Here is a 14,086-nt window from a genome sequence, read left to right as displayed (position 1 = left end):
CCCGGCCCAAGCGCCCCTGCCATGCCACCCACCAGGACTGGTGTTCCGGCCATACAAACAGCTGCTATCACCCAGACAGACAGGCACACTGAGGCGGGTTGGCCTCACAAGGGATACAGTGGGCGGAAATGAAAGCCACACCTCAGCCTGTGGACGAGTAGACATGGAATTAACTTAATTTTGGCCACTGCTGGCTGGGTCTCCAGCCACACGCACCAGGCAGTGGTTGCAGAACAAGGCGCTGTCTCCCCCAGTCTACAATCCACGCACATTCACCCCTGTACACCTGCTCTGGGTGACTGCCAAGTGACACTCAGCTGAGAGACTCAGATGGGAGCAAGATATGGTGATGTGCTCAATCACACATGGCGGCAACAGGGGTGTAAGTGATGCTTGGGGAGGGAAGGGGGGGAGACACGGCTCCTCCCGATCCAGAGCCATGCTGGATCGCCCTAGGCTCCCCCCACATGGTGACACACACACAGGCGCCCCAGGCAGTGCTGGGGACTACTGCAAGCCCACAGCTACAGATCCAAGGCAACGCCTTAGCCAGGCTGGTCTGTGGGCATGCAGAGTAGAACCAGAGCCCACCACAGACAGAGGCAAGTGGCAAATGCCAGGAGGAGACCCACCCCCAGTGAGAGGTGGGACAGAGCAGGACCCCTCCCAGGACCAGGCGCCGCCCTCAGCGCTCTGCCCTGCACCCAAACACCATCTTCAAAGAGCAGAGAGACTGGGCCGGAGAGCCAGGATGCTGAGCTGGGCTGGGTGTTTATGGATCAGGCTAGGAAGGGATTCTGAGAACTCTGGGCAAGATCACCGAGTGTTGCAGGAACAACTGTCTTCCCTCGTACACAGCACTGGCTGCCGAAGACAGGCAAGAGACCCCACACTGCTGCTAAGAGGAGCAGAAGCCAATCCTCTGCTAACAATGCCACCGCTCCCTGCCACCCGGGCCTTTGCTGCCTGCCATTCACACCCAGATGTTCCTCACATGGAAAGTGAGAGACACAGACGCGCATGTGCAGACTCCGTCTTGGCCGGGGCAGGAGCAGGTGCCGACTGAGTCAGAGGGTTCCGCTTTGCACCTGCTGAGTGGCGCAAACAGGCACAGATTACAGCAGGTGTGCACCAGTCACATCCCACAAGTGTGCTCAAGGAACGTTTCTCCAAGGAGGCACCCACGGATGAAGCTACAGGCCAGGAGGACACGTGGGCCCCCGAGTTGGCTGGCGTGGGTCTCCAGGGTTTGCTCCTGAGCCATCATGCCCGCTCAGCCTGGGGTGGCATTCACAGCCATCACGGGAACCCACCTCAGCATTCAGCGGGACGGACAGCTCAGCCACCTCAGTTTCCATCCTGCCCCATCATCCCAGGATCCCCCAACATGATAGCTTGAGAGGTAGGGGTTAGAAGGAACCCCACTTCCCAGCAGGGTGCTGAGGAAAGGGAAAAGCTGCTCACTGGAGAGGCTGTTGTCTCGTGTGAGAGCCACGTAAGTGCACAGGGAAAGTCAGAACCCTCCAAGTAGGCACCCCGGGCAGCATGCCCAGCTGGCAGTCCCCACAGGCTGACAGACACCTCCCTTTGGAAGGAGGCCACCTGCATCCCCACCCACAGGACCAGCTGGGCACTCCCGTGTGGGACAGAGTGCACTGGGCACACAGGAATCAGCTCCCCACCCGGCAGGCCTGAGCCTTCTCCAAGACAACACCGATGCCCACAGGGGTCGGAGCCAGCCTGCCCAGGGCGGCAGCTGGACCTGTGTCCTGAGAGGTCTCAGATGGGCAGGCAGGTACTGGGGCCAGGCAGGAGCTATCCTGGGGGAGAGCCAGAGGTCAGGGCACTGTAAGAGGCAGCTTCCTGCCCTGGGGGGAAGCATGGAGGAGAAACCTCTGAGAGTAAAAATTAAAGGCTGAGAAAATGCAGCCTCCGGGGCAGAAGCAGACAGTCCTGGGTCAGCCTTGGGGCACTCCCTGAGCTAGGGCAGCCTTCAGACAGGGCAGCCGGCTCTTCCCAGGGAGGACAGGCACAAAGACTCAGCTGCCCTTCTCTTCACAGACGCTGTGGACACAGACGGGGAGAGTTAACATGAGCTCCATGAGCCCCAGCAGGTGCTTATAAACCCTGCTCCCCACTCCCCTCCTGCTCTGCACCAAGGACTTCCTAGGTGCAAAGGACAACAGCAGAGCAAGGCCAGGAGACAGGTGTCATTCACCGCGTGGCCAGGTCCAGAGCCACTGGACACAGGAGGCAGGCGGGCAGAGACCTGGCCCAGCCTTGCGGGGCACCACTTCTCTGAGCAGGACTGCTCGCCAGCAGAGTGAGGTGGGCACAACCTCAGCTCCTGCTGCCTGATTCTGCAGGGTGGGCTCGGCAGGCCCCCTCAGCATCTGCTCCCTGGTGATCTGCAGCCAGTCCCTGCTTCGGCCATAGACAGCAGGACCAGGGCTTCCCCAGGACCACTGGAGGTGAGACTGAGCCTCTGGCAAGGCACAGCAGAGACGCAGCAGGACATACAGCTGAGCATGCCACTGCCCCCATGCAGAATTCACTCAGAGGTGGGCGAGAGCCAGAGCATAAAACCAGCCCACACTGGGACTGGAGGCTCAGTCATGCTCTGCTCCCCACACCCAGCAGGGCAGGGAACCCTGCCCTGGCCCCAAGCCACACCAGGCAAGGCCGGGCACGGCCGGGCACAGGCTTCCTCCTCACTCAGCAGGTAAAGATGCTGAGGTTTCTGGGATCCACACAGGCGCCCAACCACACTGACAACAGTGCCGTGTGTGTGTGTGTGTGTGTGTGTGTGTGTGTGTGTGTGTGTGTGTGTGTGTGTTTACATACAGAATTATTTTGAGAGGCACAGAGCGAGAGCACAGTGCAGTCTGCTGGCCCACTGTCCCCAGGAGCCTGACACGGGCTGCAGGCAGGAAGGGGGCCATCAGTGGCACCTGGCCCTTCAGCATGGCATGCAGCATCTGAACTGCCAGGCAAGACCCTGGCTGCAAGCAGGATGTCTTAACATGTGCAGCAGGAGTAGCAGGGCGCACAGGCCTCACACAAGCCAGCCAAGGGAATGAGCTGAACCCAGCTCGCTGTGTCAAGATGGCTGCCAGGAGTGCCCGGCGGGTCCTAACGACCCTGCAGGGCAGCTGCGGTTTTCAGTTTCCAAGTGAGGTCTCAAGGATATTGAGCCACTTGCCTGCAGTTCAGCTCCAGAACCAGGGTTCTCCACTCACCTACCTCACTGCTTCCCATAGGACCTCACATTACAAAACCCATTCATTCCTCCATGGCCCTGGCACTGAGGTGCCAACAGCTGCCCAACAGAGCTGGTGCTGCAGAGGAGGGTCTGAAGGGAAGCCAGACAGATGGCACAGTGCCTGGGCAGGGCTTGAGTTTTCAGCAGGCACAGGGGCCAGTCACAGCAGTCTCGGGTGGAGAGACTGAGACAGGACAACGCCTGGTGGGGTGCCTGCATGGCTGGACGGGGAGCCCCTGACTGCAGCCAGAGCCAAGCCAGACACTGGGCACCTGACATGCAGGATTAGGCTGGCATGCCCAGGGGAATAATTGTGGCCAGCGGTGCCAACCCACAGCTGGGCCGTGAGCAAGGACAGGCACTGGGTGCTCATCAGCAAAGCCCAGGTGCCTTCACCATCCCGTCAGCACAGCCACGGCCTGCACACGGTCTGCTACACATCCAGCATAGCCTGCACCTGGGCCTCCTTGCTCACTGCTGGCTCCTTCCTCCAGGCCGTGGCCAGCCGTGCGTCTGTGTGGAGGAAGAGCCTGGCATGCATGTGAACCCGACACCACATGGAAGCACTGGGCAAGTGACCATGCTGAAAATGTCACCTGAACTCAACACTCCCATCCCCAGGCACGCAGCCGCACTGGCAGGTGTTACAACAGGAGGACGAGGGAGTGTGCAGGATGAGGAATCTATTCCCCAGTGGATAATGGTGGGAGGGAAGGGTCTGACCTTAAAGGTGGGAGGAGCCCAGCAAGCTGGAGCCACCACTGGCCAGGAAGCCACAGTGACTGGGAGCAGTTAGGAGTGACAATGTGAGGATGGCCACAGGGCACAGAGCCACACATGCTGCTGGGACTGGCTCCTACCAACACCTGCTGTGGCCACAGGGCAGACTGGCCTCCTCGTGGAGTTTGGTGGCATGTTCACATTGGACAAGAAGTCAGGACAGTCAAAGCCTCATGGGGAAGCAGCCCAGCAGTTGTCTGCCCCTCTGGGCAGTGTGCCCAGTCACCTGGCTGGGAAACAGAAGCAACTGTTGCCGGCCACACAGGGGTCCCCATCTGCCCACAGGCCACAGTGAGGTTCTCAGCTCCTTGGAAGGAGCCTGACCCTACTGACCAGCCCCACCACCTCCCACACCCAGGTGTCATTTGGTCCCCATTCCTGGTCTAGTTGTCCTTCCTGGGAACCCAGAAACCAGGATGCTGCCTCGGCCAGGGGCACCAGGCACATCCCAGGCAGACACAGGCAGCCTCAGCTGGCTGCTGTCCCAACCAGCAGCCACAGACGGCACAGTACTCCTGGCCATCACTGCATGCGTTCAGAGATCCTAAAAACTAAATTCATAAACTGCACAGTTATGTGACAGCACGCGCTTGGCTGGTTCCAGTTGCACAGGATTTGTGAGTCCAGCTGCGAGATTTTAACAAGCCTTCTAGCCCTACAGTCCTGTAAGCCCCAAATAGTCTCCTCTTTCTATTGTTCATTCATTCCACAACTGCCTCTGCCAACTCAGTGCCAGGCATTGCTTTAGAAAGTTCTAGAAATCACAGCAATGAAAACCAGCAATCTCTTACCCATTGTGGCGTACGTTATAAGGGGCAACAGAGGCAGAGGAGAGATTAAATACGTGGAATGTTGACTAGGACACACAGGCTAACGCAAGGGAAGCAAGGCAAGAGGGGAACAGCACGCCACGGGGGCGGAGGACGGCAAGCGCCAGATCCGAGAGAAGTTCTGCTGAGACAGGAGCTCGGGGGAAAGGCCTGAAGGAAGGGAGGATGCCCATAGCCAGCATCCGGGGAACCACTGCTGACCCAGGACACGCCCAGGCAGGACCCCCAGCCCAGCAGAGAGAAAGGGGAGGTGCCTACATGGACAGACACATGCTAAGGTCACCACAACAGCCTAGAGTATTCTAGGACCATGACTTCCTAGTTGGGATCACTCCTCTGCAGTAGAGCTTTGGCAAAGTTTTATTCATAATTGTGCTCAAATATAGCACTTTTAAAGATACAGAAAACAGCAGCACGAGATATGGCGGGAGGGTCCAACACAACAGCTCAATTAGCAAGTGCCAGGATCCCATATGGGCACTAATTAGTGTCCCGGCATGCTCCTAAGAGAAGGTGTGTTTAGCCCCAAGATTCTGGAGGTTCACAGCCCCCAGGCTGTGCAGGCCAGAGGTGGGCCAGAGGGAGGCAATGTCAGGTGGGCTCAGAGGCACCACCCATGCTGAAGCAGAGGGGTTGCAGGTGGAGTCCAGGCGGGGCTGCACTGTTACAGCAGATGTCACCCAGCACCCACCTCCCTGATGCCGTGGAAACCCCACTTACGGCTTCGGGGTGAGGTCGGTGTCCAGGCCTGGGCTCCAGGCCACAGCGTTCCGCCCAGCTCCCTGAAGCTCAGGTGCACCTCACAGGCAGCGGATGACCATTCCGGCCCCAAGTGCCAATGTCCTGACTCCATCTGACAGGAGACACAGACTCCCCGGCTCCCTGGTGCTCCTGTCCGACCCACGGCAGGCAGCAAGGCAGGCCCTGGGGGGGCCGGCACCCAGCAGCATGCCCAGTTCCACTCACGGACTCTGTGCAGCTCCACCCTGGGAGCTGTCTCTGCCTGGATACCCCTAGGTTGCCGAGCTGGGGGTTCCTGCCTTCATGGTTCTGGCGGTATGCGGCCACGGGGCTGCTCTCACGCGGACAACTGTGGCACCCTCAGACTTGGCTCGCTCTCTGCTCTGCAGCGTTTCCCAGGACTGAGTCCCATGCCCCTGGGGCCTCCCCTTGGAGCTCACCAGCAGAACTCCACCCCTGCAGCACACACCACCTGCCCTCCCCCGCTCCACGCTTCCCCGTGCAAGCTCGGAAAACACCATGACCTCTCACCATCAGGTGCACCAAGCCACACCTGGGACCTCTCAAGCCTCAACTATTGCCCAAGGCGGCCTGGGCCTTCACGGCCACTGTGCCTGTGATGGAGGCAGTGCTGTCCTCCACGCCCGCCCTCTCCTGAGCGCCCATGTGAGCCTCTCCGAGGCCTTGAGTGACACAGGATCCACTCACACTCGCTGGCTAAGGCTCACCCACAAGTCCAGTCTGAGTTAAGCACCCACAAAGACCAAAAAGGAAAAAAAAGGAAAGAAAAAACACCTCTCCGGAAAGAAAGGGCTTCACTGGCCACCCGGTGGCGCTCCAGAGTCCACATGGTGGACACGCTCAGGGAGGGCTCCCACATGCAGCTGAGCCTGAGGCCAGCTAAGGTGCCGGAGGTCCAGACAGCACACCGGGTGGCCAGGGGCACACGTGCAGAGCAGGGATAAGGCCTTACGGGGGCTTGGGAGGCCACACCTGCTCAGCGGGAAGACCAAAATCTATAGAGTTTTCACTACGAGGCAAATGACCTCTTATGGGTCACAAATCTGCCAAGCACTGAGTGCACTAACTCCCTCATTTGATGGGATGAAAACCCACTTGGGCACCAGGTAAGGGGGCACCCCGGGGCCAAGCGGGGGGAGGGCCAGGAGGGAGAAGCACTGGTGCTGAAGAAGGCGGCACGGAGACCCACGCGACACCTGCTGTCAGCTCCCGGCAGCCCCTCGGGGGCACGGCCAGGACGACGGCAGAACCAGGATGGGAATGCAGCCACAGGAGGCTCTGCCAACAGAGGCTCTGCCAACTGAGCCACAGCACTCTAGGAGCTTTAGGAACAGGCCCTGTGTAATCTCCTGACCACAGTGTGTGTGGGGGAGCGGGGTACGTGGTGTGTGTGTGTGAGTGTTCATGGTGGTGTGTGTACACGTGTGTGCTGTGCGTGTACATGTGTGTATATACAATGTTACTGCAGCTGCTGAGTTCTTTCCTTAGCTTACAAGTAAAAACCCAGGAAACAATACAAGCACAACAGAATCTTTATTCAAAGCCAAGTGACAGGCACGCTCTGCCCCACAGAGAACGAGGGAAGTGCCATGGCCTCCTGACACTGGCTTACAGCAAAGGGCTTGGGCTGAAGTGGGTTTTTTCCCCTTTCTTTGAACATAGGAAGGGGCACAGCAGGTGTCTGGGGTGATAAGGAGGTGAAGTGACCATCTTGTCCTGTTCTGGAGCATGGCCTGCACATGCCCGGCCCCAGGTCTGGCAGGGGGGCAGAGGGAAACCCCCCGCCTCGCTTGTCTGAGCCACGGCAAGGCCTTGCTTCACACGGCCAGCCCTTCTAGCACGTGCAGACGGGCCACTCTGAGGTGGGGTCCAAGTATTGGGCACCCTCCTCCTCCTCCAATGCCCTGGACCCAGCTCATGCATGTATGCGTGTGGTGTGCATGTCCTTGTATATGTGTGGTGTGTGTGCATGGTGAGTACACCAGCCGTTCTCTACAGCCAAGAACTGAGAGGGGCGGCTCAGCAAGGGGGGACCTTGCCCATTTCAGCCAGACACCACAGGAGGAAAATACCTCAGGTCACCTAGGCAGCCCGGACCACACAAGGAGCCCAGGCGTCCACCCTGGAGAACTGCAAGGGTGCCCCCAGCCCCTACTGCTGTGTTCGCTCTAAAGAGGCCAGTACAGAAACGGGAGGCCACCAGGCTGCAGCTGAACACAAAGGTCCTGGACAGTGCAGACAGAGAGGAGACTGCACAATCACACACAACTCAAGAGTATTGACAACCACATACATGCCACAGGAAGTAGCAGCAGCCCGTCCAGGGCTGGCAGAGGTTGCCTCTAGTCCCCACACTGTAGCTTTCCTAACGCCCACTCTTCAACAAAGAGGGAGGTAGATGCATATGAAAAAAGGAAACCGAAAGAAACTGTATGATGTCACACACTGAGGGAGACCCAGACGGTGCACACAGAAATGGGGAGCCAGGGACCTGCACCTGCACACGGCAGTGATCCCCAAGTGGGTTTAACAGCAGATCTGAGCACACAGGAGAGGCAGAAAGGAAAACCAATGGAGTGAAACAGACACAGCCCAGGGGCTGGCGAGACATGGCAGAGCCCATGGACACAGCCCAGGGGCTGGCGGGACATGGCAGAGCCTACAGACACAGCCCAGGGGCTGGCAAGACATGGCAGAGCCCATGGACACAGCCCAGGGGCTGGCGGGACATGGCAGAGCCTACAGACACAGCCCAGGGGCTGGCGAGACATGGCAGAGCCCACGGACACAGGCACAGCAGGAATTCTGGAGGTAATGGGAAGATGGGAGGAACAGGACGGATATTTACAAAATACTTTACAATGGCCAAAAACTTAGGCGGGTTGGTGAATGACACCCATCTGCCGCTGAGATGCACAGTGAGCGCCAAGTGGGGGAGAACCAGACAGCCACACAGAGACGCGGGCCAGCCAAATGGTCTCAGTGGCGCATCTTGAAGGCCAACAGTGACCGTGTACATCTCACTGGAGAGAGACCAGGTAGACCAGAAGGTTCTTTAAGATTGCTAACTGAAGGGGCCCAGCGGCGTGGCCTAGCGGCTAAAGTCCTCGCCTTGAACACGCCGGGATCCCATATGGGTGCCGGTTCTAATCCCAGCTGCTCCACTTCCCATCCAGCTCCCTGCTTGTGGCCTGGGAAAGCAGTCGAGGACGGCCCAAGGCTTTGGGACACTGCACCCGTGTGGGAGACCTGGAAGAGGTTCCAGGTTCCCGGCTTCGGATCAGCGCACACCGGCCCGTTGCGGCTCACTTGGGGAGTGAATCATCGGATGGAGGATCTTCCTCTCTGTCTCTCCTCCTCTCTGTATATCCGGCTTTCCAATAATAATAAAATCTTTAAAAAAAAAAAAGATTGCTAACTGAAAATGCTGCTGGTCAAGAACTATCAATGGTCATTAAGAGAAACAAAAGCCTTCCCACACCAAATGTGAGGGTCAGGGGTGGGGGGTCACAGGTGGACCCACCAAGGGACGCCGAAGACACGGGGACTCAGCCAAACCAACACAGGCTGCCAGTGAGACGGGTCAGCCCCACACAGGGAACCAGCAAAGTCAGCTTCACACATGATTTCAAAGGCAGATTTGAGAAATGCCAGTTATGGGTGCATGTTAACAGGCATGCCTACTATATAAGAAGATGAAATCCATGGTCACCACAGCCATCATGGGGGAGGGGAGAGGACATGATGGCCGCGGTGCTCTTGTCCTCTCCCCCTCCCCCGACCGTGCTCATCTTGACCACCATGGCCGTCGGGGGGGGAGGAGAGCAGTACAGGAGCAGGTGTGCACAGTGAAGAGACCAAGCTGGCGCTGACCCCAACGAGGCGGACCAAAACACAAGGCGCCCAGGGTGGCATTAATAACTAGAGGAACTCAGCGGGGAAACAAAGCAGGAAAAGCAATGACGCAAAAAAGCAGATTCTAAGCGAAAAGGCGGGGGCGGGGAAGGTGCGAGAGTTACGGAAGGGAGAGCTTGGAGGTGGTGGCACTGAGTGCCCAGACAGGAAACATCACCCCCTGCCACGTGGCTCCCTCCCAGGGGAGACCGCAGAAGTGGGCGTCCGGCCTGGCCACGGCCTTCATCCGCCTGTCACTAGGACCTGGAGACATGTGAGTGCGAGCTGACCAAGGGCAGATCTGTGGTGGTGAACGCTGGAGGACAACACAGCCAGCCAGGCCACAGTCACAGATACTCCAGATGCTTCTATGGCGGTGTGGTTGTAGATGACTGACATCGAATCAGTGGACTTTAAGCAGATTATGCAATGTATGAAGTAACATCGGAGGGAGACCTCACACACACAGCGCAGGTGGGAGACCTCACACACGGACATGCACACACACTGTGCAGGTGGGAGACCTCACACACGGACACGCACACACACAGACATGCACACACACAGCGCAGGCGGGAGACCTCACACACGGACACGCACACACACAGCGTAGGCGGGAGACCTCACACACGGACACGCACACACACAGTGCAGGTGGGAGACCTCACACACGGACACGCACACACACTGTGCAGGTGGGAGACCTCACACACGGACACGCACACACACAGTGCAGGTGGGAGACCTCACACACGGACATGCACACACACAGACATGCACACACACAGCGCAGGTGGGAGACCTCACACACGGACACGCACACACACAGCGCAGGTGGGAGACCTCACACACGGACACGCACACACACAGCGCAGGCGGGAGACCTCACACACGGACACGCACACACACAGAGCAGGCGGGAGACCTCACACACGGACACGCACACACACAGCGCAGGCGGGAGACCTCACACACGGACACGCACACACACAGCGCAGGCGGGAGACCTCACACACGGACACGCACACACACAGCGCAGGCGGGAGACCTCACACACGGACACGCACACACACAGCGCAGGTGGGAGACCTCACACACGGTCACGCACACACACAGCGCAGGTGGGAGACCTCACACACGGATACGCACACAGACAGCGCAGGTGGGAGACCTCACACACGGATACGTACACACACAGCGCAGGTGGGAGACCTCACACAGACACACACACACACAGCGCAGGTGGGAGACCTCACACATGGATACGCACACACACAGCGCAGGTGGGAGACCTCACACACACACACGCACACGCACAGAACCTGCTTCTCTGCTGAATATTCACACACTCTCCAGTCAAAAGGCAAATTTGAGAAAACTTATTTTTAAAAAGGGGGCCAGTGAGCAGCTCAGTGAACTAAGCCACTGCTTGTGTTGCTGGCATCCCATTTCAGAGTGCTCCTTCAAGTCCTGGCTGCTCCCTTCCAAACCGACTTCCTGCTAATGTGCCTGGCCCCCATCACCCATGCGGGAGACCTGGACGGTCTGCTGACAGTCTGACCTGTCCCAGACACTGCAGCCAGCCAGAGAGGGAGGCAGCGGACGCGTGGGCTGTTCCTCTCTCTGCCTCTCCCTCCCCCTCCCTAAGCCTTTCAAATAAATAGAAATCATTTTTAAGAGAAGGATGTAACTATGCAGATGCTGCCTACAAAAGACTTCAAATCCAAAGATGAATTGCAGGGGTCAGCGCTGCAACTCAGTCCTCCGTTCCTTGGCACCAGCATCCCATGTGGGCACTGGTGAAAGTAGCACTGCTCCACTTCCAGCCCAGCTTCCTGCCAATGGGCCTGGGAGAGTAGCGGAGGATGGGGGTCCCTGCTGCAGCCGCGTGGGAGACCCTGGTGCGGATATGCGCAGCTCTGGCTGTTGCGATCATTTGGAAAGTGAACCAGCAAATGGAAGATCTCTCTCCCTCTTTCAAGTAAAAAAAAAAAAAGGAAAAGAAGAACAAGAAGAAGGAGAAGAGAAAGAGGACAGAAACAGCAAGCAAGCTCTCAGACCCACAGCCCGACTTAGAGTAGCTGGACCCAAAACCAGCAGCAGGGGAAAATGACACAGCGAGCATGACGACGAGTGCGCTCTGAGAGATGAAGCCACTGGGCACACCTGCAGCTGGGCTGGCCAGGGTGAAGGAACTAAAGACTGAGGCCCCCAACACTGGCAGCGGAAACAGGGACACAAACAGGCTTCGTAGAAACAAGGCAGAAAATGACACAGCAAGTTCCATCACCCAGGTACAAGGAGAAAACACCTAGAAACACAGGGCTCAGGAAGAGACAGAGCCAGGGCCCTCCGACAAGACCACACCAGTCGGCAGGGAGCGGCCTCTCGGATTCAGTCCAACACTTACGGTGAGGCACAGGCGTGGGGAACGCCAGACGAGCCACTGTTCGTAAGACCTCACTCCCTCTCCGAGCACCTGCTTTGGGTCGCAGCGTCTCCACTACTGATCCAGCTCCCTGAAAGTGCATATCCTGAAAGGCCCAGTGCTGGGTCCCTCCGTCCTCTGGGACGCCCGGAAGGAACTCCTTGCTCCTGGCTTCAGCTGGGATCAGCCCCAGTGGTTGTAAGCATTGGGGCAAAGAGCCATTTCTCTGTATTTCTCCCTCTCTCCCATCCTCCACCTTTCAAATAAATACAAATTTAAACCTCTTTTAAAAACAAAACTGAGGGCCTGGTGCTAGTGGCCTAACGGTTAAAGTCCTCACCTTGAATGTGCCAGGATCTCATGTGGTCACTGGCTCTACACCCAGCAGCCCCACTTCCCACCCAGCTCCCTGCTTGTGGCCTAGGAAAGCAGTTGAGGACGGCCCAAAGCCTTGGGACCCTGCACCCACATGGGAGACCTGGAAGAGGCTCCTGGCTCCTGGCTTCGGACCGGCGCAGCACCGGCCATTGCGGCCGCCTGGGGAGTAAACCATTGGATGAGAGATCTTCCTATCTGTATACCTGCCTTTCCAACAAAAATAAACAAATCTTTTTTAAAAAATAAAACGAAATTGAAAAGAATTAACACTAATCTTGCTTGAAAATCTCAAAAACTTAAGAGGAGAAAGTGCTTCCTCATTTCACGGTGAGTCAGACAAGACAACAAAAGCCAGCGAGCCACGGTGCCTCGGCAACATAGATGCAGAAAATCCTCCCCAAAATCACAGCAGTGAAACCCCGCCTCAATGTACCCGCTGCAGCAAGCGTCTGCAGCAGCAGGGAGCCCTCACGGAGGCGTCTGCAACCCACAGCACAGTGCCTGGGCTCGGGGCCCAGCTCCACCTCGATGGACTCTGGAAGGCAGCAGGTGTAGGTTCTACGAGCTGGGGCCCTGCCGCCCACGCGACAGGCTCAGATCCAATTCCTGACTCCTGGATTCAAGTTGGCCTACTCCCAGGTGTCAGTGCCATTTGAGCCATGAACCAGGAAGTGAAGACTATCTCACCTCCGTGTTCCTGGGAGTCGCAGCTGTGGTCCTCTGGACAGCACAAGGAAACTGCCTGACAAACAACGGACGAGCACACTATTGGGAGGAACAGCGGGATTTTCTGGGCACTCTTGGAACCCAGTGGTGCTGTTGGGCGTCCTGGTGCACTTTGTCGCTCATATTTCTCCACATGCCGGCGGACGCCCTGTCGCCCCGTGGAGGGAAGCAGCAGCAGCGCTTACGCCAAGCCAGCAAGGAGGCGGCCATTCTCCGCAGTTTCCTGCTGGGTCTCAGCGACAGCTGCTTCAACACCCAGCTGCTCAGCATCCTGGGCTTCCTGTACATGGAGGACAGCGCGCCCGCCTTCGCCATCTTCAGGTTTGTGCAGTCCATCTGCGCAGCCGTGGCGTTCTTCTAGAGCAACTGCCTGCTCCTGCCCTGGCAGCTGCTGGTCATGGTGACGTTCGGGTTCTTCGCCGTGGAGTGGGACGCTGCCGCCCTCGTGGCCTGCGGCTCTGACTACCGCAGCATCTGAGCAGCTGCTGCCCGGGGGAGACGGTGTCTTCACACATGCCAGCTGGCCACGGTGTTAGGTGGGGAAGCCGCCTTTTATCTGGAAAATCCAGGAATTAGACTGTTCAGCCTGCCAGAGGTGGTGTCAAGTTTACAGATGTTGCTATTTCAGACAAATCGAATAAGGGATGCTTGTTTCGCCAATGATTGTTCTGAGAGACTGGTTTTCAGTTCAGCTGTTCCAGGTCCCTACAATCGTGGTATAGGCCGCACATGTGGCTCCTCCCTGTCCTGTCAGTGGGAGCCCAAGAGGGCTGCAGGCAGGGGGTTCTGCTGGCCTGCAGGGCAGCCCGGGCACTCCAGGGGACTTTCAGGGAATGACCTTCCAATAAACGGCTAAGTGCAAAAAAAAAAACAACACTTCTCCCCTTCAAATAAAGGAAATACCTCGTTAAAACCTTAAGAGGATGAAAGATCTCCATCATGACCAAGTGGAATTAACCCGTCACAGGGGCTCAACACATAGTGAACACTCAGATGGTGTACACAGTGGGGTGCGAACAGAAGCAA

General features: G+C 57.7%; 1 pseudogene; it reads left to right on the top strand.

Annotated features, from left to right (window-relative positions):
- Nucleotides 1-9,378: 9,378 nt before the first annotated feature.
- LOC118759221 (UNC93-like protein MFSD11) lies at nt 9,379-13,875 on the top strand (annotated as a pseudogene).
- The last annotated feature ends 211 nt before the right edge of the window (nt 13,876-14,086 follow it).

The sequence above is a fragment of the Ochotona princeps genome, chromosome 6 (genome assembly GCF_030435755.1).
Source record: "Ochotona princeps isolate mOchPri1 chromosome 6, mOchPri1.hap1, whole genome shotgun sequence".
NCBI classification, from domain to species: Eukaryota; Metazoa; Chordata; class Mammalia; order Lagomorpha; family Ochotonidae; genus Ochotona; species Ochotona princeps.
This window is presented reverse-complemented; position numbering and strand designations above follow the sequence as displayed.